The sequence below is a fragment of the Anas platyrhynchos genome, chromosome 14 (genome assembly GCF_047663525.1).
Source record: "Anas platyrhynchos isolate ZD024472 breed Pekin duck chromosome 14, IASCAAS_PekinDuck_T2T, whole genome shotgun sequence".
Lineage (NCBI taxonomy): Eukaryota > Metazoa > Chordata > Aves > Anseriformes > Anatidae > Anas > Anas platyrhynchos.
The window spans coordinates 18,546,873-18,569,341 of record NC_092600.1 but is presented as its reverse complement, the minus strand read 5'-3'; the positions used below and the strand labels follow the sequence as shown (position 1 = coordinate 18,569,341).

Genomic DNA, 22,469 nt, shown 5'->3' with positions numbered 1-22,469 from the left:
GATAGTGAATCCAGAAAAATAATAATAATAATAATAAAATAATAATAAAAAAGAGGCTATCATGAAATCCAAATAACTAAATATAAATGTGTGTGCATAAATATATACTTATTACATGTATACATATTAATATAAAATCAATGGCTACATGTCTTAAATTATTTAAAGAGCAGAATTATTCTATAAGGTCAGCAAGTAGTTTTGGAATAATTAAAGAAATTATTTGGCACACAGTTCTTTGCATGGACTTGAAATGAGAGCAGAAGTTGTCCAAGCTAAAAACAGATCAAGTTCTGCATTTTACACACATATACATATGCATATACAGACACAGAGAGTAATAAATACTACTATCTCCCAGGAATGTACTATCCAAACCAATGATGTACATATATTACAAAAATATTACATTGTTTTATGCCTGCTTTTTATTTTGATCAACAAGTGTAGTTATGGTTCCCTCCTTGTTTTACAGACTATTCGTCTGGAACTTCCACCTGTTTTTCAGGTATCACATACACACATAGATTTCAAAGATATTCTGCATTTCCACATCTGATTACTTTAAGAGAATATCATAGACTCTTAACATCCATGCCATCAAGCCTTAACATCAAGCCATAAGTTTCGCCTTCTTTTTCACAGTATATTGATTACTAACACATGGCATCTGCACCCCTAATTGTACTGTATTTAAACATAATTTTCATTCCTCTGGATAATACAAATACATTTGTGTTTGACCACTGGGACTGATCAAGAAACCAGTTAAAGAACTTTCTGGTTTACCTTTAGAAATGCATATTCCCTCCAAAATACCTAACAGGTTATCTAATCAATATTAAAGCAATTAAACCGCACTGTGATCTGTCCCTCCTCTGGATTTCTTTATGTATTATTCATAGAATCATAGAATATCCTGAGTTGGAAGGGACCCTTAAGGATCATCAAGTCCAACTCTTGACACCGCACAGGTCTACCCAAGTTCAGACCATGTGACTAAGTGCACAGTTGTCTTCTTCTGGCTTATATGCCCTGATCTACTTTCACTAACTGTCTGGAACTGTATATTACACAAAATAACTGATTACATTTATTGTTTATTCCATTAATGTATCAACTTACCTTCCTGTTGCAACCACCAAAAATGACTGTCCCTTTCTTCTCTCCTATCAATCATTTCTTTAAAGTATCATCCTTTTCAATGGTTTATTCCTCTTTCATCTAAAGGAACTATCTCATAACCAGCCCTTAAATATGGGGGAGTTTTGTTTACCTTAATGTTGACATAAATACTTTGTCTCCTTTTGCTCATCTTGCCTTAGCTTCCATGTTTTAACAGTCTCTTAGGCTCCTGTGATATTTCAGCATTTTAGTGTGGAACCACACATTCTGATTTGTTTCAGGCTGATTCCCAGGATAATGAATGACAGAACTGGTATTTTTCTAATTAAAAAAAAAAAAAAAAAGCAAACAAAAAAACAGCTGCCTAGTTTGAGAAAACTGACACATTAAATAATGCATATACTTTGGCCATTCTGTCATACAGACTACTGATTACTGATGACAGATACTCTAATACAGTAGTAATACTTTGATCTAAACATCTGATTTCAAAAACATGATGCACCAGGACTGCTGTGATGACTTCATGCATTGTTTTCTATGTCACCTCATGGAGCCAGTTTTTCCTTGCCCTCTCCTACTCTGTTTTATACCCTGTCCCAGAGACTATTAGACCATTACCCTGCAGCAGTAAGAGAAGGGAAGAGATGGTTGTGGCCCTCCGTTTGCTGTACAGTTTTGCGCCTAATGAGCCGAAGTTAACTGACCCACACACGCACTGGGGTAGGTGTTCTAAGTCAAAAGAAAAAGGAAAAAGTTGTGCTGAAGAGAGGAGAAAAGGATGTGCTATCAGCCTGCATCCTTGAGGTCTACAACCTCAACGTTTGTGCCTTAATTCACATTAAATATGTGCCTTTATTCCCAGTAAATATTTTTTCTATCTAAATAAATAACCGTCACATTAAATTTGTATGTGCAGGAACAGTGCTAGTTACTCTGATTATAAACTATACAGGTTCGTTCACTTTTCTAAGGCACCAGAAAGTTTACAAAGAATGAAAGGAAAAAAAGAGGAAGGTGAGATAAAATAAGAACAAAATGATACTTATTCCAAAATTGTGCAGTCTGTGAGTTATGTCTCAGTGGGTTCATCTAAAAAACCTCTGAGAAGACAGAACCAAAATTAGAGGCAATCATCCATCTCACAAATTTATGAACTGAAATTTTAAATCAGCTGTATAAACAATGGAAGGAATAATTATGAAGGTAATAAATGACAACATGAAAGAGAAATGACAGTAGGCCGAACATAAAGAAGACAAGCACAACCTCACGGTAGATAAATCTTTTTGAGACTTTTACCCAAACTTTAAATAGTTAAAAATGTTCTAATACTGTATAATTAGAATTACTTAGTCCCAAACCTTTTGCCTACTCTTCATATTCTGAAGTGAAAATTAGTATTTCTGCGTAGACAGGAGATGATTTGTAGGAAAAGTACATACACCCTTTTCAAGAAAGTGCTTTGTATCTTAGTTTTAATAAAGTGATGAGTTTCAGAATTAAAATCAACAACCCTTCAAAAAGTTTCCACTTGCTATCATTTACATCATACATTACGGTATCATTTGCCAGGTTCAGTGTTTCAAATTGTCTGCCCCTCATAATCTACTCCTGCTTCCATGTAGAACGTACAGTCTTTAGACACTTAGTTTTTGAAAAAATAAAATCTCTAACCTTGAAAATTTAAATAATTAAAAAATATATATATTAGATCTTACTCTGGTTGTCAATCTTATTTCTTCTTTTTACATTTTTTCTCCTCTGGCTGTGCACTTTATTTTTGAAATTATAACCTAAAGGACTTTTAAATATACAGTGCCGTGCAAATGCCTGCTAAACAGCATGATATAATGGTCTGGGGAAATTAAGGCAGCTACCAACAATAAATTAAATGAACATTGCTCAATCATTCTTCTCTCTTGTGTTTGTAAGTTATAGGACAGATATAGTCATTTGTGCAGCACAGTAGAGGGAATTCTTAGTAAATAAAAAGTTCACAAAGTCCTTAGGTGAGGTTTGTAGAGGCATGACTGAATTTTCACTGATGTACTTGCTGCAGGTAACGTTGATATGACAAATGCCTGCCAATATATTACTGAAAACCTAACTTAAATATATCAGGATAAAATGTTTTCATAGATCTTACTCTTTTATTGCCTTTATCATTTTTCTTGCCCACCAACTGCCTCTATTTTTCTACTTCAGTGGCTGTGTCTCCCAGTATTCAACAGGGGCACAGGCCAAGCTCATTAATATTCATCAGTTCTGCTTTTCTTCCACTCTTCTAAAGTTCAAAAGGTACTGTATCAAAAAAAAACAAGGGCTCTACCCAGAAACTAATATCCCTATTTATCTTCATGTGTTTCATTGGGATATAGACACAAAACAGTAACTATTTTGTCCCAAATCACAAGCTTTCATAAACTGCTGTAATTAAAACTCTAAAATTTCCTTGAAGCTTAGAAGAAGCTCAGAGATTCACAATTCACTTGTGGCCACCTCTGTGGGAAGCCTCATAAAGGAGGTTCCTCCTTTCTAGCATCTCAAGATTCTCAAAAGCCATGTACTTCATACAAATGAGCACACCTATGGTACTGTGACACTTTTTTCAGTAATTCTTTTTACCTGTGCTGCAGCTCAGGAGTTTACGAATTCTCACTCTCATCGTTTTTGATGCAATTTACTAACTTGATCCCTAGCTAAGACAGCAGACAACTATAATCCCTCTCTTTCCCCCAGATTTATAAAGTAACTGAAAAGTCCTACAAAGCTATTACAAGCAAAATTAGGAACATTATCTAGGTAACTAACACAACAGAGCCAGCTCTTACATATTCAGTTCTTGATACCATCCAGCTCACTAAAGCACTAATAACAGAAGATTTTGCCAGGAGTTATGAGCTCATCAATTGCAAGTGTCAGAGAGAAGAGAAACCCAGGCATATTAGTCACCAGTCACAGGATGAGGCACCAATGTGATGCAACTGCAAAGAAGCAAACGAGAAGCTAGAATCAAGCCAGGCATTTCCAGGAGTGACTGGAAAATATTAATCGTTGTCAAAATATCTGGAATACTGAATACAGCTCTGGTTATTCATACTTTTAAAGTTAAGTGAGAATGCAATATGCACAGGAAAAAAAAGAAAAGAAAAGAAAAAAGGAAAGGAAAGGGAAAGGGAAAGGGAAAGGGAAAGGGAAAGGGAAAGGGAAAGGGAAAGGGAAAGGGAAAGGGAAAGGAAAGGAAAGGAAAGGAAAGGAAAGGAAAGGAAAGGAAAGGAAAGGAAAGGAAAGGAAAGGAAAGGAAAGGAAAGGAAAGGAAAGGAAAGGAAAGGAAAGGAAAGGAAAGGAAAGGAAAGGAAAGGAAAGGAAAGGAAAGGAAAGGAAAGGAAAGGAAAGGAAAGGAAAGGAAAGGAAAGGAAAGGAAAGGAAAGGAAAGGAAAGGAAAGGAAAGGAAAGGAAAGGAAAGGAAAGGAAAGGAAAGGAAAGGAAAGGAAAGGAAAGGAAAGGAAAGGAAAGGAAAGGAAAGGAAAGGAAAGGAAAGGAATAAAAGAAAATGTTACTGTCAGAGAAATAAAGAAACTATTATACCAGAAGAAACTTGGAAAAGCTCATCAAAGAATTTGACTGTTCTCCATAAATGCACTGCAGGGTTAACACTAGGAGTTGAAACAATTTTAAATAAAGGCCAGTGTTGGGAAATGAAGAAATGCATATAAACTGTGACTTCTCTTAGATTGGAAATTAGAAGGAGATTGCTAACCATTTATAACCAATGACATTCCTTTGGAAATACCTTTCCAAATAAAGGAGTCAAGACAAAAAACCTAACTCTTGCTAGGTTTGATCTGCAGTTTATGAAACTACAAAGGCAGTGTGACTTACTGACCCATGAAGTTTTTTCCAGTTTCTGAACGTGCTTTTTCCAGACACAGCTCATAAGCTGGGGGTCATAGAATCATAGAATCATAGAATATCCGAGTTGGAAGGGACCCACAAGGATCATCAAGTCCAACTCCTGGCACCACACAGGTCTGCACAAAAGTTCAGACCATGTGACTAAGTGCACAGTCCAATCGCTTCTTAAATTCAGACAGGCTTGGTGCAGTGACTATGTCCCTGGGGAGCCTGTTCCAGTGTGTAAACACCCTCTTGGTGAAGAACCTCTTCCTGGTGTCCAGCCTCAACTTCCCCTGCCTCAGCTTAACACCGTTCTGACGGGTCCTGTCACTGGTGTTTACAGAGAACAGGTCACCGGCCTCCCCACTCCCCTTCATGAGGAAGTTGTAGACTGTGATGAGGTCCCCACTCAGCCTCCTCTTCTCCAGGCTGAACAGGCCCAGTGCCCTCAGCCACTCCTCATACATCTTCCCCTCTAGGCCCTTCACCATCTTTGCCACCCTCCTCTGGACACTCTCCAACAGTTCAATGTCCTTTTTGTACTGTGGTGCCCAGAACTGCACACAGTACTCGAGGTGAGGCCGCACCAGCACAGAGTAGAGCAGGACGATCACCTCCTTCAACCGCCTAGCAATGCCGTGCTTGATGCACCCCAGGATATGGTTGGCCTTCCTGGCTGCCAGGGCACACAGCTGGCTCATATTCAACTTGCTGTCAACCACAACCCCGTTTCCTCTCTGCAGGGCTGCTCTCCAGCATCTTGTCACCAAGTCTGTACGTACAGACAGTGCTGCCCTGTCCCAGGTGCAGGACCCAGCACTTGCCTTTGTTAAACTTCATGTGGTTGGTGATCGTCCAGCTCTCCAATCTGTCCAGGTCTTTATATCTAACACATCTCTGCTCATCACAGAGTATCTCATGAAAACTGGTCCCCAGAGAGGATAACAACCTTCTTCATGCAAAAAATAATTCTGTCAGAAGAAATGAAATAATCTTGTAACTGCTGGGTACAGACATGAATCACCTAATCAAACAAGGAAAAAGTACAGGGTACTTACAACTGATTGATAACCCAATTTTAGACTACAATTAACATTTTGTTTAGTATACCTTTACCAATATTAGACAGTCCAAAGAGTCCTTTTTAGACTTTAGTGGACATTCATAGAAGATTATATAGAGAATTATTTTTTGAACACAGAGAATAAGATGCTGTTTCTGGAGACAACAAAAAAAAAAAAGTCTGAACCAGAGTTAGCAAACAAGTATTTCCAGAGACCAGCCTTATTCTTACCTTCACACATAGCTAAAGGACTGGTTGAACTTGGATTGTCTTAACACATACCTGCAGTATTTTTCTTTTTGTATTCAGCTAAATCAACAGAGATACCTTTTACAAGGGTTTTATGCTTTCTATTCAGAACAGAGATAAGGTAGAGGAGGTGTGTGTAAGGAGAGGCTTACAATACCATGGAGTTATATGCAAAAATTAAAACCTTTCACAAATACATCCTGTATAATTTATATTCTCTTAAAATTTATGAAGCACATACACATTCTCTCTTGATTCATCTGGCAGCTCATAGCACAGAGTTTGACTGAAGTGCATGGACCTTCATGGCATGCTTTGCACTTGTACTCATCCTGAATGGAAAATTTTGTGTAGAACTTAATGCTGAGTCACCTCAGAAAGTCATTTTTGATTTGCACAAGTATTAATTTTTTACCACCTTGCATTTTTGTATATTTTAGGAAATATAGCCCCAATAGAACAATTAAAATATTTAACAGTTCTAAAACATTAGTAGTATGCAGCAAGCAAAAAAGCCCTAAAGTCTTTGAAGGCTGATGTCTTATTCAGCCAATAGAGAACACCTTGAAAAGCTGAGAACTCTAATGCAAATAGGGGAGATCATTATTGTCTCCTGCCACATTCCTCATTTTGTGTAACCCATCCCACTCCCACATCCTGTGATGGGAGGGAGTCTCCCATGAGGTGGTGTAACTTCCAGGAGGGCAGCATTAAGCTTTCCAAATTCACATTAAACCACACTTACTTACAAGACTAGCAACAAAGAGAAAAATTCCCTGTGCAATAGGAATTCCTAATTAGAATTCCACTTCCCCATCTCCTAAACCCCCTGAATCCCCATTGCTTCTCTTTTCTCCTCTTTCAAGAAATACTAGAGACTTGCTTGGCTGCAAATGTCTCCTCCCTCTAGGCAAAAGATCTAGGGTAAGTGTCTGCCTATGCCTAAAAAGTGTGCTGGGGTGATTTCTTAACAGTACATGAAGGCTTTATGGTCAATATTTCAAATGTGCTAGCAGCCCCCCAGACCATCCCCACATGAGGAGGACTTTACTTCAGAGACTTTCTGTCACAGCTTTAAGAACAGAAGTGAGTGTGACAGGTTACCATACTTGTCATCATCCTAAATATTCTAAAAGACTGCAATTCCAAGAAAGAGGAAAAAAAAAAAACTGAGCAATTACAAATTTTATACACAGGAACATAGGAACATTATGCACAAAGAGAAGAACAATATCAAGTTCACACAGGCAAAAACACAGGCTTGCATAAAAAGGTTTATGCAGTTGTGTTTTACAAACCAAGAAGTGAACACAATCACTGATGTACACTTCGGTGCATTGCACTGCAGACTGTTATTTTGTCCCAATTTCCAGGTAAATATCTAATGCTTCCCTACAATTTTCCATGCAAAAAGATCTGATTCTTGATTTGTTGGACAGTTTTCTACTCAGATCAATCAGCCTGTAATAATTTGTAACTCAGACGAAACCACTGTTTATCTGTCAGACCTTTCTTTTCTTACACAAAACATCTCCTAGCAGAACTCTAGGGAAGGTGATTGTGAGCTAATCACATCTCCAGGGAACTCCAATTCTTGAATGCACTTCACACTTCCTGAGCTTCACCTTCAACAGTTGTAATTATTTTGCAATAATTAGACTGACAATGCTTATATCTTAAATGTCTACCATATCTAAATGTGTCAGAATCATAACCCACTTAGCATTTAGTCACAGGTTATTAATATCCTCCCCAATTTTGTTTATCTCCTCTGCACCAAAAGCATTCTTTTTTTAGACTTCATAGCAGCTCAGAGAGTTCAGAACCCCAAGAACAATTTTGAGAATCTTTATGCACAAAAGGAGGAGCCTTCTTACTCAGGTGCCCCTTGAAGCTGTAATAACAATTTAAAAGGACTGGGGGATTCTTTTTTTTTTCTTTTTAACTTCTGGACTAAAGCACTGTTAATTGTCACACACAGTAAAAACCATCTACACGATGAAGAGTATGTTCCCCACTAATGTCTCCCCACCCCACAACACTTATGAGCAGCTTATATGAGCGCTTATAAGCAGCTTATACAAGCAGCTAGCTCATATTAGCACACCATCATTATCAGAATGCAGGAGCTGTAACAATGTGCAGTAAAACAGAAATTATTTAAATAGACAGTCATTCATAAATACTGCTCAAGTGAACACCTACAAGATAGTTTTCTTGAATATTACTTGTATTAGCTGATGTCCTGTCTCTGAGCTAAACATCCCTCTCCAGATCATGATAAGTAATCATCCTCTGCCCAAAATATAAGCTTTAAACCTAGCCCAGGAAAATCAAGATGGTTTTTCTGTTACTTTCCTCCAGACTCTTCCCTCTAGCAAGATCTCTCCTTAGTCGTCGGTTATTCAGCAAGCACTTTAGGCATATATGTTCTGTCTTCGAGTAGTCCAGAAAGTTCTTACAGGCACAGGTGAGTAATCGGGTAACCTCATCAACAACAGGAGAGGAAGAAAGAAGAATTTGTCCATTCGGCTATTGGGCAGAGGAGACAACTGCAAAGTGCCCATTCTGTTCCCTCTTCTGAGTGCTCCAATGGCTGGACTTGACTTTCTGGAAACTGTGCCTACATGTTCCTGGTAAAGGCAGAGAAGAAAATGGAAATGTGAGAGAGACTTTTGCTGATGAAATCCCTCAGGAATCAGATAAACTGTTTTCCAGTCCTGTGTTTAGGGAGCCCATGAGATCTCTCCATTCCTCTCATGGGAGTTTCTCCTTTCATTACAAAGAAAAATTACTGCCCATGTGTATTTGGATTTGAATGACCCCTGCTTGACTGACAAACAAAAGATTCAAAGAGGTTTTGGAGAGGCAGGACATATCCTCATATTTTTATAAAATACACAGTTTTTAGACTGACTAGAGGAGAATGGGAATCACAGTTCCTAACAGCTGTTAGTACACCTGCTAATAGTGACTAGAAAGGACAAACTTGAAGAATATTAGAAGATACCTTTAAAAATATTCTCATTCGAAGAAATGGGAAAAAAAAATATCTTCATCTCATATTAGATTTTTTTTTCTCTTCACAGATCTGTTTGTATTTTTTATGTTTACTTTTGAAAACAGACAGTACATTATAAGTGGAGATGATTGTTATTTCATGCCTTTTGAAAGACATATCCATAAAACTATGTCCACAAGTAGCTGATTTACATACTCCAAAATAGTACTGAAAAATTTCATAATTTGTAGACAAATAACCTCATCTTTCCATCTGACATCATCTTTCCACTCATATTCACATTGATTTATGCACTTATTTCATCCACCTATGTGAGTTTTAAACTCTTGGTCTATATAGACATCATGACAATTTGATGAAAAGTTAGATGAGTTAGATACAGCCAGCCAATCTGCCAACTAACACACAGAATATAGCTTTTTTTTAAAAAAAAAAAAAAACTCTTAAAATCAGCCACGTTTTTATCTGTTGGTTTCAAGGCCCAAATTCTTCACTCCTAGTTCTTTCACCTGAACCTTGAAATACCATAAAACGGATAAGACGACAAACCCAAGATTTTAACCACGCTGTATTTTCAGTTCAGTAAAACAACTGCTTTTGTCCAGCTTTGCAAGAACTTTTATTACGTACCTGCTGTAGAGATGGAAATGCCCTCTCTATATATGATTCATGATTTATTCATCATCATCTAGGCAAATTTTATGGTACTCTCACTGCACAGATTTTTTCTGGGTTTTGTAATTCCAGGTAGTACTGTAACGGTTTCTGTATAAGAAACATTCCCAAATTCTTGGGCACTTAGACTTGCCTGTTTTTCTATGAACTGGATTCTACAGGCATGAAACACCATTAAGTAACAATTGACAGATCATTCAAGAAAGACAAAAAAGATTAAGCATAACAGTAAAATCTTTCTTTGGAGGTTGCATTTATCTCCTCAACAAATGCCAGACTTTCTTCACCCCTGGAAGAACAGCCATTTTTGCAGTTACTGAGGAGGAAGACAGGAGCATTCAAAGGTATTCTTGCTGAAATCCTACCAAAAATTCAGCATTGGTAAAATACAGAAAAATGTATTTTCTTAATATGTTTTGTGTTGGTTAGTTCTAGTCAAGCAAGAACATGTAGTCTTTGAATTAAATATGCATGTTGACGTATTACATGGTTTCTCATTCTGTTTTGCTTTAGGAAAATAAACAAACACTGGATGAGAAGAAATAATTGCTGGATATTTAAAATTCTTCAGAATTCTGAGAGCAGACAACAATGAAAGAAGCTATAATCTGATTCTAATTGTAAATTAATACATTACTCTATAAATACAGCTAAAGATTTCATCCAAATCAAGAGCCTCTCACCTTGAAAGAGTAACTAGCATTTTTTCATATTCCCACACTGTAGAACAAGATGAAATTGAAAGATATTACTGCCTCTAGATAAGTGAATATAAAAATTTTATATCTCATTTTACATTTTTCATGGTTTCTGGTGAGAAAACTTTCTGAATTGATCTTATTTGTTTCCAATATGCCAAAAAGTAAATTCTTTGGCAGCTGTTATTAATGTCATATATGCTGAAGGCAAACACAACTAGTCACGTATCTTGTTTCTTCAGAACTTTCAGAAGTGAGACATCTGATCCCCCTGCTCCCTGCAACCATGGCAGATCTGCCTGAGTACAGCATGGATGCTCACTCATTGCCTGTTCAAGAACTCCTTTGCAATTCTGTTACCAATTCCTTCAATTTCCTACCTGGATCACAGCCTCCATCCTCATGTGCTTTATGAGCAAAGTGTCAGAACTCAGTCACGATGTATTTGAAATATCCTTTGTGCACTGCTGATGCTGGAGCATTTTAAAATCTGTTAAAGCACCATAAACAGTCCTCGACTGCCACAGTTATGCTGCTTCTCAGTAACAGGACAACATACACAGGTCTTGCAGTGCATTACTGAGGAGCTGATTCTTTCTTTCCTTAATCTGATCCCTTCTGCAGATGGCAATACATATCTCACATGCATCTTCTTGCAAAGCAACAAAACTGTCCAGAAAACAGATACCAAGAGAGAAATAATAAAATCCAAATACCAGATGCTCAGATGTTATTTCACAGCAGAGTTTAACAGCCATAACATAACACATATTGTAATAACTCCTGCAGTAATGTCCACTTGCAGCAGACTACCTTGGATAGAGCACTTCTTTCTTCTTCCCAAGATGGAACAGCTGTATATATCAACTAAGTATTTCATTTGTGCTGTATTTTTAGACATGTTCGAACATCTCTACCAAATCCCCTTGCTCAGGATTTTTTCCTCTGTAAAATGCTTGGAATTTTGCATTGGAAGCTGATAAACAAATTAGCTGTTTTAGGCAAAAGTTCCTGTCACTCCAAGTGCTGAACATCAGGGTTTTTCCTCAGACAACAATACTGTAGGGAAAGCCCCATGGGATTGTCCATCTCCACACATGGTATCTTGTCTGCAGAGCTAGGCTTGCAGTTTAAACTACCGTAATACAGTGTAAGATAACTGAATACATGTGGCAAATAACAATGCTGTATTTTGCAAACTATACATTAGGAACCAGCACCCCTACAAATCAGCAAGGACAGATGTTGCTGTGCACTGTTACACATGACACAGTTGTTAAGGACTGGAGATGAATGCTGAATCCTACTGAACTTTCAGACAGAATTTAAGAATCAGAAAGCAGTAATTTAAAATGGAACATCAGAAAGATACTAGCATTAGTGCCTTAACTGTTATAAAAAGTAAGAAAGAAGATTCCAGGTAGCATCACAGGGAAAATCTGTGACTAATTTATCTGGCTTGTTTCTATAAGGAAAATTGTACAAGCAGATTAGTACTTCGCTGCTCTGTGCTACGTATAGGTATGCCTTCAAACACCAGAAAGATCTAAAAGACTTCTGAAAGGGGGAAAGCTTTTCACATGCTTTCCCGAAGAGCAATGCACTAGACAAGAGGAAAGCAAAGTTTTAGCAGGCAGATCTGAATGACCTCAACGGTTTGCACAGCCACCTTGAACAGCTGTCACAAGGTACCCAAGGAGCACATTCCACCTGACAATATTCCTCTTCTCACGTTCATCGCTGAATTTGATGAAAACACTCCAATCACTTTTGGTGATTGCTGCTATTGTATTCTGTGTAGCTACATATAAGCTAATTACATTAATATTTATTTTATATTATTTATTTTATTTTATATTATTTATTTATTTTATTATATACAGAATTAATGTTAACATCCAGACTTTGCATTTTTCTAAGCCGAGCATGCAAATGGCATCAATTTCTTCACATTACTAATATATGGCCAAAAAATACCACTAAAAAGGAAAGAACCACAGAATGCTACTGCATTTTTCACCATAAAAGAAATGGACCAAACAAAGTTTGTTTATTGCAATTGACATTTTGGGTATAAATCCTGCACAATAAAACTAAAATGGTAACAGATTACAGGTCAGCTTTGAAATGAAACAAAGAAAACCAGAGCATACATTGTTTATTCTTTATATTTTCCAAATAACTGAAAGAGAGCAATTTTAAGGAGTATTTCAAAATTATTCGTGTCACATTTAAACTTTACTTAAAATAATAAGTTATTACCCCCAAAATCATATACTTTTGGCCCACTGAAATTATAATTCTAACAAGTCATCAAAAGCTTAGAAAAGCCAACACAGAAATGTATAAAATTTCCTTGACTGCTAGTAAATAACAATCTAGTAAACAGCAAAACATGAAAATGTGAGTAGATGTCTTTTTGTCTTTTTGGTTATTTTTATTTGTTACAGAGTTATATAAGGCATGGTGAAGCTAGGCAGCATGACACGTATTGTATTCAGAAGGGACCATTTACTCCAGAAGACGCCTTTGAATGGAAAAACAAACAAAAAATAGTTGCGTTTAACATACAGTATGTGGTTCTGACTTTCATTGAGTAAACTGCAATGAGGAAAATGGCCCTCACAGTAATCTACTGTGTCACCACAGGACACATACAATAGTGATTCAATCTCACTACTCATGGATAGCAGAACATATCACATCTATGTTGAAATGGAAACAAACACTTTAGAACGGACAAGATCTTCATCAGATATAATCACATTTTAGCTGATCACTTCATTTTTTCCATAACAATTCAAATCAGATCAATTGTATTTGAAAAAGCAGGGAGTAGAATGAGGGCGGAAAGCAAACAGAAGGTTTGCTTTGATTTTGCGACACAGATCAAACAATGAAAGTCCTGTGTCAAAGCATATTTTATATAAAGATTACAACCAGTCTACATTACAGCCAGAAACAGAAGAAGAGAAAGGAATAAAGGTTAATTCTCTGTGCTTTCAGAAACCACTAGCTTTGGAGGAGTAGGACCTGCAGACCACAAAGCATCTGAAACTAAGATATGAGCCAACGTGCACAGCAGGACAGTGCAATCTATTTGTAAAAGCTTTATCCACAGTTGATGACAGATGTTCCCTGCCTACCTAAGGAAAAAGATAACAGCAAAGAAAGAATTGCAAAATATCATCATTTCAAATTTGCAAATTGTCTAGGTGAACTAATTATTGCAGTAAGAGCCCTAGACAGAAAGAAAAGTTGGATCACATTCCCAGCGCAAATGAAGGCACTAACTCATTTTTTCCTTACTAGAATCATCAGACACAATTTTTAAAGTACATACTGGGAGACATTAATAGGATGTTTTCCTCTAGAATCATTGCAGACACTCCCACACATACAGAAGAGAACAAATTGAGCATAACTAAAAACCTGTGAAGTCCACTTTAGAGTAAACTCAATGAAAAGTCAAAGAGGGAAAGGGATAAGGGCAGCCAGCAGTCCTTCTCTCCAGCCTCTTTCTATCCCTGTGGCCCCTCCTCAGAGGTAAAAGAAATCCAAGTGCAGCAGATTCTGCAGGAAAACAGCTTTCTGAGGAAGCCTACTGCAGGGTGTTTTGGTTTTTGTTTTTGTTTTTTTTTCTTCCCTTTTAAGTTGTTTCAGACTGAACTGAGCCATGGGTATAAAGAGCAGACAAATATTTAACACTGATGTCTTGACGGTCCTTACAGAAATGGGAGAATGCAGGAGGTGCAATGAGAAGATGATGGGGCCTGCTGAGATGTCAAGTTCACTATTTTGTGAAAAAGTAGCTGATCAGTCATCCTCACTCTGAGCAACTAGTTCTTATGTTTTTCACTAAAGACTGCTTTGATACCATCGCAGTCACGCTGTGCCAATTTCCGTGACTCCAATTTCCCCTGCCTTTTTTATGGGATTAGGTGGCAGATTAAAGCAGGAGTACCTGCATGTCATCCGTTCCCTCATCCCTGAGGCTGCACACATTCTGTGTTGCATGGCATGATTCATGTGGTTGAAAAGTAGCGGAATTAGGAAATTATTACAAGATCCTCTGGCTTCGCTTTGCAGTTTTGAGACCTGTCCTTGCTCTTCTATTTCTCAAGTCATTTTCTATATCCATTCAGCAGTGGAATGCACGGTAGTCCAGGCCATGTGTAGACATCCAAAGTACTGAAGCACAAATCATAGTCACAAATCACGTACCAGCATGAATTCTGAATAATGTTCTTTTGGCAAAGATTGAAAGGATCCCTATTAGCATCTCCCGAGAAGCTGAGATCTTTACATTTTCCTTTGTCACGACACAGACATGATGTAAATTTCTATTCCCCTTTGGTATTCTTTGTCTGCTGGGCACATTCAGACTGTCTGGGCAATGACCCTTTAGTGAAGTGAGTCACAGCTTAGAAGGTAAGACGCAATTTCATTATTTTTGGTGCTCTGAGTAAAAATGTGCAGAATTCAGCAAAAGGTATACAGATGCTTACCACAGAACAACAAAAGCTTTGCACTTTGTCCATCCAACTGAGCTTTAACATGTTTTGTCCTTTAGACCCTTTGCCACGATCCCCATTTTCTGAGTCTTTTTCTTTGTTTCTTTGTCAGGTTGTGAGTGATTGTTTGCATGCTCATCCTCGTAGCAATACAAATAGATTTAATCTGCCTAGCACTTGATTCCTTCTATTCTTAGTATCATTATTTTCTTTAGTTTATTTTAACTTCCCCACTTAGCTACTTTATTTGTTTGTTCCTCTTTAGACAGACAGAAGTGAGTAGGCTGTTTACTTTACTTGCTTATGTAACTGATTTTCTCAGCTATGCAAACAGTACTGAGATGATGATATAATGTTCAGTAGACAGATATTTTGCTGGTCAGTAACCACAAAACCACTCTTTTCCTTGCTTTTGTATCTCTTGCCAGCCATGGATTTCTTACTCCTTTTCCTTCCACAACTACATTAGCACTTTACTGTGATAGGAATTCTATAACAGTATTTATTATTTTTTGCCATTAATATAATATATATGCTAAGACACACAGTAGTGTGACCACTTGTGGTTTACTGCACGAAGTATCCCTTGTCCTATTAGGTTTAATTCCTGATTTGCTTGAGATGCTAGTTCATAATGATGAAAAATTATCTAAGTTCACATCTGCAAGATCCAGAGGTAATGGAACTCTGCTGTGTTTAATGTTTTCCAGGAAGGGTGTGTGGTATTAACCTATGTGGGAAACCAGTGTGGGTTGCCACAAGAGCCTCAAGTGCAGTAGAAAGAGGTGGACTCAGACCAGCATAACTGTTATTCCTTGCATATATTACCCAGAACACATTAAGAACATCAGATTCCTTCCAAGCACTGGCAGATGAATACATACAGACATCGGTCACCTAATCAACACTGCAGTGACTGCCAGGAAACAAACTTAAGTAGCATTAATAAGACCCAAGCCAAGATAACTTAAGATTGCCACTTAACATAACATTTTGAGTATAACAGTAAAATATACTGTAAGCCCATTGAGAAGATGTGAGACAGAAATGCTTCAAATAATGTATCTTTATGTGGATTTTATAGCTCCTGTATTCGTCCACCCTCATTTAAAACCTTACTGCTGTAAACCCAGTTAACATTCTCCTATCTGAAATCCACCTGCTAAACCCGCCTTTCATCTGGTCATATTCCTGTTATTGATACTGCAGAAAATTGGATATTTTTGCGCTGAGACAGTTAGGGCTAAACTCACTGCTCTTCTGGGAGCACAGGTCATGAGCTGTGCACTGAAGCAGAGTCAGCACACTAGGGAACGCATCTGCCTCAGCTCAGTGGCTAACAAAACACATGGGGTCCCTGTGCGACAGAACAGGACAGAGTGAAACAGAGGCTGCCAAAGAGCAAAAATAATAGCTCAGTATCTTTAAAACTGTCAGCTTGATAGTCCTGGTGACTGTAGTCCTCCAGCCATGGAAGGAATTGCTCAGCTGGTTTCCTCCTACTTTCAGTGCAACACAGTGTTGCAAGCTTTAAAGAAGTAGAGCAATTCAGTCTCCTTACGGCCTCAGTGTTTTGCCCCTCTGCCCACACTGTCCTCAAAACAGCCAATTGTTCATCTGTGGTTGGAAATGAAGTGACTAACTTTAAATTGCTTAGCTTAGCAAGACTGCAAAATCCCTGTTGTAGCTGAAACTCTTTGTATTTGCTACATTTGCCAGCAGGGCTCTGAGTTGGGGCTACGGCTAACAATATGGGTATTGAGGAAAAAAATATATCAAACCTCTGTTTCCACGTGGTGCCAGACAGTTCTCTTATGTGACTCTGCACAGCAATACATATGTCTCCCCAGGGTTACAACCCTCTTCTTGCATTTGGCCTCAACATCTTCAGAAGTGGAAGAAAAAGAGCAACAGGAACAGTATCAAGAAAATCTGCTTACAAAGAAAAAGGAAGCTATAAAGAAAAAAAAAAAAAAGGAAGAAAAAAAAGAAAAAAAAAGAAGGAAAAAAAAAGAAACGAAAGGAAAATCATGTACAGTGCAAAACTTACAACCCCCACGCACAAACAAATAAATAAATAAAATAGAGCTAATGGATGAGTGACTGAAAGACAATAGCTTATCAGCCTCAGTTGCATCAAGAAGTTCCAATTTCACACTCTGACACCTTAAATTACTGAAGAGAAAGATATAAAGTTGTGCATTGATCAGAAGAAAGTGAAACATAAATGTTTCCCCCCATTCTCCACCTGCAATTTGCAGATTGGAAAAATATGAGAAAAGGAGGAACTGGTATTAAAATAGAGAGAGAATGACATCTACTGGCTGTCAGGAACTGGCTTGTTTCACTGCTGAAAAATTTTTTCTTTCCTCAAAATATCTCATCTGAGATTCCCATTATTAGTCATAGGGTTTATCTTCTGGAGAATGAATGAAGAACAAATCAGTAAGTTTCCCAAGTAAAAGCATTCTCTAGTTAATTTTTTGACAAACTATCTACCTACATAAAAATAGTTACATAAATAACTCAATGTATTTCAGATCTTTAATATTAATGCTAGTGAATAAATAGACTCTGCTTACAGCCACCAGAAACTGCAAAATAAACAGTGCAATTTTGCACTGCATGAAGGCATTCATAGTATGTTTTACCAAAACAGTTAACACTAATAAACAGGACTCTGTCTCTTAACATAAAAGATACTTAAGCATCTAAATTTTACTGTCTGCATCATTTTGTAAAGGGACAGACATTACCACTTTTCTAAGATGAATTTAATGCATTACTGTTCATTTTATTTACTTCCCTACTCCTCCTTTAATGTTTTTGTGTATTTCCACATGAACAAGATATTATGTTCCCAGACTTTCTCTGCTCCTATTAGTTAAAAAAAAAAAAAAAAAAAAAAAAAGCAACACTTGAATCATCATATAAAAGTGATATGAAAATCTCAGAAGGTCTTGAGATTTTGTTAAAGGTCACAGACACATCTTATTCTTCAATGTCCATTAATCTCTGTACTATCCATGGGGTTTTGGTCTCTCCCTTTATGGACCTGATCAATAGGAACAAGGCCCCCTTCTCCATGTGAACAGTGATACTCTGCGGGTGATACTGCCTGTGCAAACAAATCGATCTTGCTCACTTTCTATGTGCCACAAGATATGTTTTATCCTCTTGCAGTTTTCTCCAGCTGGTTAATTAAACTCCTCTCAGCTTTCCTCACCAGGAAACCTCTCTGCAGCTCTCGTGCCTCTAGTAAAGTAGTGTTCTATAGACATGAGTGTTTGGTCATTCTTTCCTAGTATATTCAGCTCAGAAATAAAAAAAATACCAAGCAGATCACAGTGTTACTTTGGATAGGGAAAGAAAAATAATAAACACAATTGAGCTGGTATATGTACTCATGTATATAGCATACATTTATGTGACACACTGCAGAGAAACAAAACGCTCAATTCTGGCCTCAAACCACTGCCAAAATAAACAAATGTAAACAATAAGTTAACAGGGTGGGGAAAAACAATTAAGGATGAAAAAAAATAACTTAGAGATCGGATTAGAGTTGATAGTTGCAAAAGAAGACTCGGGGATTTAAGTGTGTTTCCTCAAATTTAAATGGCCTCTCCATAGAGATACACTTAGTAGGAATAGCACAGCTGTGAGCTGCATGGAGCAGTGCTCCCTTTTCTCCAGCACAATGGGCTTGGACTCAGAGGAGAGGATACAGTGCCAAGCTGCAGCTGTGAAAAGACACACAGGCATCCCCTGACACTCTTTGCTGCATCAGATTCCCTTTGGTATATGTAGCTGGCATACAGAACCACAGACCTGGAGGGAAGCTCTAGTGCTGCATTGGCACATAAGAATTGCCGGTGCCACAGCAGGACAGAACAAATTGGATGAGTTTTCAGCATGCATACGCCTTTTTATTTCTTTTGATGTTATGTATTTAAGCTCAAAAAATATTCCCAAGTATTCCTTTAGGGACAGTGCAAGTATATTCATACAGCCTTTTTGTGTCCTAGCCTATTGCCTTAACAAAAAGCTAGCAATGCATTAAACTGAAAATGATACATTGCTCTAGACAACGTCTTCTGGACAAGCTATCAGAGAAAAACTGAAGTCAACAAGAATCATCCAGATGTTAGCAGGAATCATAACTTACATGAATTTTGATTTGGGCATCAGTACACCCGGCATAGTCATATCCTAATCCACTGAATAAATACCCAAAGATATGATGTGTTCCAATGAATTGCTATTGAAATGTGGCATAAGCCAGATTTAAGGAATTCAAAACAAAAAATTCTAATTTTCCAAGAATCAGTAAAATAAAAAGTAATCTGAACATCATTTAGTGTTTAGCATACTGTAACAAGTTTGAGTCATTTATTAATTGTATCTGATAGGTTTCATTCTAAATAGCTGAACAATAAAATCATTTTTTCAAAATACAAACTTTGAGAATGAAGCATCCAACAGCACTCGAAAGAATTCTTGACAGAAGTGAAGATGTTAGATATATCATGTGTTAGATAATTATGACAAAGATGAAAAAGGTGGAAAAATTCTTGGCATTACAATAATTTGAGCATCAAGTCTATTTATGGGAATGCTTGAGATAATGTAAATATTCTTGTATAACCAGTACTGAGGAAAAAGAGAAATATTCTAATACATGAGATACCACTTTGGTTTTGTCATAAACTGCTGATGTACAGATTTCAGGAGACTGATTACATGAGATTTTATTCTAGTTGATAATAAGTAGTAACTTTTGGCTTAAACTCCAACATAATTTTTGATCATTGTCATACTCATTCATCAGTCTCTCAGTGAAGAAGAGTTTAACAAGCTAGACCATTTCACATTCATAAACTAAAACCACAAAATTCACAAATACAGGTTAGGTTATTCATAAAACCTACCATTACAGATTCAAATAGTTAGTCTACTTCGAAAATTCTAGTTCAAACAAGAAGAGAGCAGTAGGTTGCTTAAACTCAAATTATTCATCAAAAGAAAAAAAAACAATACAGAAGAACACAGCTTGAAATATCTTTACTTCCTAGGGGGCAAAATCTGTCAATTCACCCGGTTCAAAATGATACAATAGAGTCACTGAATCTCATCTTAAAGGAAAAAAAAAGAAAAAGTAGGTCTGATGAATCACTCCCTGTAAGTGCCTATTTCTCTTCAGCAAGTTCAAAAGAAACCCAGCTAAAATACAGATATCTGTATTGCAGAAGTCTCAAGTTAGATGAGATGGAATCTCAGCCTATAGATATGAAACAATATTCTCCTCGCATTCAATCTCCCCTCACTATTTAGGGCTGAATTTCAGCCTATTACTTCACCGCTCTGAGAGCAGGAGCACTTTCTTCCTACCATACCCTGTCTGACCTGGGCTGAGGCGTGCCTGCTGCTGACTCCGGCTATTTAACCTCTGTGCTTCAGGATGCAATTGAGACTTCAGATGTAAATTGCCTAAACGCATGTCAGACGAAGTGAGTAGATCTCCAACACTAGTAAAGGGAGTAGTAACTCAATCTATATCAGACCTAAGTATTAGTAGAGTCCAGTTTGCTCAGGTCTTGCATGACAATCTTACTAATATTTAAACTGAATTATTTGTTTTTATTTCAATGTATGGCCATTTCATGATCCTGATTTGGTATCTGCATCTACAGACAACTCTCTATTAAAGCTGAAAAGGAAATATTTTTGTCCTGTGATTTTTTTTGAGATCTTAATATACCTATTGTATCAGAATAGGAGAAAGGGAATTGTTCCATAATTGATAAACCTCTGGTTCTCAATTAAAGTGTGGAAGCTCTTCTGTGTTGACCAGAAGTTAAATCCTGGATTCATTAAAGTTCTGAGAATTTTTTTCAATGAAAATGCTGTTGATACATCCTCACAAGAGTTTTGGTTTTGACAGTGTCATTTTTTTGCCAACAATACAATAAAACAAAATAGAATATTGAAGAAAAAAAATCACAGCATGGCTGAAGCCTTTTTCCTCTATATGTATTCACAGCTTCATGTAAATAAGCAGCAATTTCATCATGTGAATCAAGACTACAACGAGAAAATGAAGAGGGCTGAAGCTATGTTGTCCCATACCTCACAATGACTATTTTTTGCTATCATTAAACAGCACTAATTCTAACTAGAATTTTGAGACGGAGACATAAAATATAAAGGTATAATGCTATAGGTTTAGAGCAATTATGTAATATGGTATTCCTTTCATTTTTAACAAACTAAAGACATTGTAACTGAGTAATTTTTAGTTCAAAATTTCCAATACTGTTATGGAAACACACTAATAACAATGTACAGATTTATTAAAAAGTAACCTTATGCTAAAAGTGTTTCATACAACCATCTCCTCTAGTAGCCTACCAATCATTGACTCTCATAACTCTTCCATAATGGACTGATAAAAATGCTAACTATTTCAATGAACATATGATACCTTCCATAAGCTGTACTGGTGTAGGTTCAACTCCCATTTCAGCCTCAAGCAAAAAAGAGGTTTTCCCCACCAGCTTAAGTCATAAACACAAACACAAGCATTGCATTACAGTTGGGTCCTTTCCTGCCTCTCTCAACATACCTAGAATATTAAGTCTGAATTACTGCTCCTTAAACTAAGAGCAAATGCTCCACAGTTTTTGGCTGTACCATTTTACAGTCTCTGTAAATCATCAGAGTGAGGCTATACCATCTTTCTCCCATGGAGTGTTATGTCTTTCTACCATGTTGCTTTTATAGTTTTGCATCAGGTAAATAAATAAAATAAATAAATAAATAAAATAAAATAAAATCATAAAAAATAAATTAAATTAAATATCAATTCACTTCTTACCTTCTCTTGCCAAGCCACTTTAAATGTTTTTCCAAAGTTCATTTCAATCCTTAATGCCATCTTATGCAGAAAGCTTGCTGAACGTAGTTCTCTTCTTTTTTTTTTTTTTTCAGAAAAATCTACAAAATAAAGTAGAATAAAATTAATTTTATTTTATTTATTATATAGGTATCAAATTATCTGGGTAAAGTTATTAGTGCTTTCTGGTTTATAAATGCACAATCAGCATTTTCTACATTATTTAGTATCTTTGCTTAGTGTCAACTCATTTAGCTGAAAGGCATGGAAAGTTTCAGGAATATAGAATCATAGAATATCCTGAGTTGGAAGGGACCCTTAAGGATCA

At 36.9% G+C, this 22,469-nt stretch overlaps 1 long non-coding RNA gene across 1 annotated transcript in view; it reads right to left on the bottom strand.

Moving 5' to 3' along the window:
• Positions 1-22,243, bottom strand: part of LOC139998674 (uncharacterized) — a 163,229-nt gene extending 140,986 nt beyond the window's left edge. Inside the window, exon 1 of the long non-coding RNA XR_011803396.1 lies at positions 22,124-22,243. This is a non-coding gene — a long non-coding RNA (uncharacterized lncRNA). The remainder of the gene's footprint in view (positions 1-22,123) is intronic.
• Between the last annotated feature and the right edge of the window lie 226 nt (positions 22,244-22,469).